The sequence below is a fragment of the Drosophila rhopaloa genome, unplaced genomic scaffold (assembly GCF_018152115.1).
Source record: "Drosophila rhopaloa isolate 14029-0021.01 unplaced genomic scaffold, ASM1815211v1 contig_177, whole genome shotgun sequence".
NCBI lineage: Eukaryota > Metazoa > Arthropoda > Insecta > Diptera > Drosophilidae > Drosophila > Drosophila rhopaloa.
Genome location: NW_025335058.1, coordinates 120,290 through 121,845, shown reverse-complemented (window position 1 = coordinate 121,845; position 1,556 = coordinate 120,290). Strand labels below are relative to the sequence as shown.

Here is a 1,556-nt window from a genome sequence, read left to right as displayed (position 1 = left end):
ACATCGAAGCCATGTCGACGGGATTTTTATATTTCTTAGCTTAGAATAGGCCAAGAAAAAGTGAGTGCGATTAGTGCGAGTAAAGTTAGGAAATTAAGTGGAAATTTCTTTATTTTAGGTCCACCGGGGACCCTAGTACATAGGGCCCCGGCAGTTTCTGTGATTTTCTTCGGTTTTTTTTTACAATTTTCTCGGAGGGAGGGCAGCAGCCCTCGTGGTAGTGCTCAGCGGCAACAGCCAACGGCAGCAGCAACAGCCACCGGCAGCAGCAACAGCCACCGGCAGCAGCAACCGCCACCGGCAGCAGCAACAGCCACCGGCAGCAGCAACAACCACCGGCAGCAGCAACAGCCACCGGCAGCAGCAACAGCCACCGGCAGCAGCGACAGCCGCAGGCCGCAGCAACAGCCACAGGCGGCAGCCACAGCCACAGCCATCAACACCAACCAACACCGCCGCAGGCAGTTGAGCTTATATACATTACCTCGGTGAGTCCGTTCCGGGCACGTAGAACCCGAGCCGCACTACGCCTCGAACACGACGCGACTCCCAAACAACGCAGCATCTCCGACGTCACGGTCTGCAGTGGCCGGGGCAGGGCGTAATACCGGTTTCCGGACCGCCACGTCCCTTTATAAGGGTCCCAAGTCGTCCTTCGGCGACCCGCAGCCGGCTTTCTCGCCGCACCTGTGGTTAGATTTTAAGATTAATTTTTGTATTTGTAAATTTGTGTACTCACCCTTGTCCGTTTCTGCACGTCTTCGTGATTCCGCGAGCTTGAGTCTGGCCTTGCGCTAACTCGGGGTCTGAAATTGCGAAAGCGGGCTTAGCAGAACTCAATACAATTTATTTATTTATATTTACCTGTCCCTTTTGTGTCCTCTTGGAGCTCCAGCAGGGTAACTAGGAGAAAAAAGAGGTGTTTAATTAATGACAGCCACTTGGCTTAAACTTTTCTGCGGGGCCAAATTTCCGATTTCAAGAAGGCCTTGCAGCTGGTGCAGTCCAGGCCGGGTAGTGGTTTTGCCCTGACCTGTAAGAAATGGTATAAAGAGGAGGGGATATACTTAACGTTTATATTTGGAAACCTTATGTATATATTTATAAATAAATGTACTTAGAATGGAGATAAAGATGATGTGGGCCTAAGGCAATTTCCAGCGGGGAGATGAACCGGTCGTAGTCTGGCCTGGCAGTGGCTCCGGCCTCGGAACATGGGTGGTGCCTCCCTCGCTACGCTAGGGGCACCACAGGAAGGGTGGGTGCGCTGTGGCAGCTACATCCAATGCCACTTTTCCGTCATATTTGTCCCGGTTTGTTTATTTTGTCTTGTTTACCTTTTTTTTGTTATTAGAGATGTTAGTATTTGTAGTGTGAGACGTCGATAGTAATCGATATTTAATGTTGTGGGGCTGTAGGGACATTGGGGGAACTCCGCCCTGAGGATTCCGGAGCTAGCCGGGGCCGTCCCAGGGAGAACAATATGCAGTTCCATAACATTTTATATATATTTAAAATTTATTGGAAATATTGGCTATTGGCTTTACTAAAGATAT

The 1,556-nt window shown here is 50.1% G+C and overlaps 1 long non-coding RNA gene across 1 annotated transcript; it reads right to left on the bottom strand.

Moving 5' to 3' along the window:
- Positions 1-400: 400 nt before the first annotated feature.
- On the bottom strand, positions 401-1,003 carry LOC123037563. The gene is made up of 3 exons (XR_006417550.1): positions 865-1,003; positions 740-806; positions 401-687 (listed from the first exon to the last, which is right to left on the bottom strand). It is a non-coding gene; the product is annotated as an uncharacterized LOC123037563 (long non-coding RNA).
- Between the last annotated feature and the right edge of the window lie 553 nt (positions 1,004-1,556).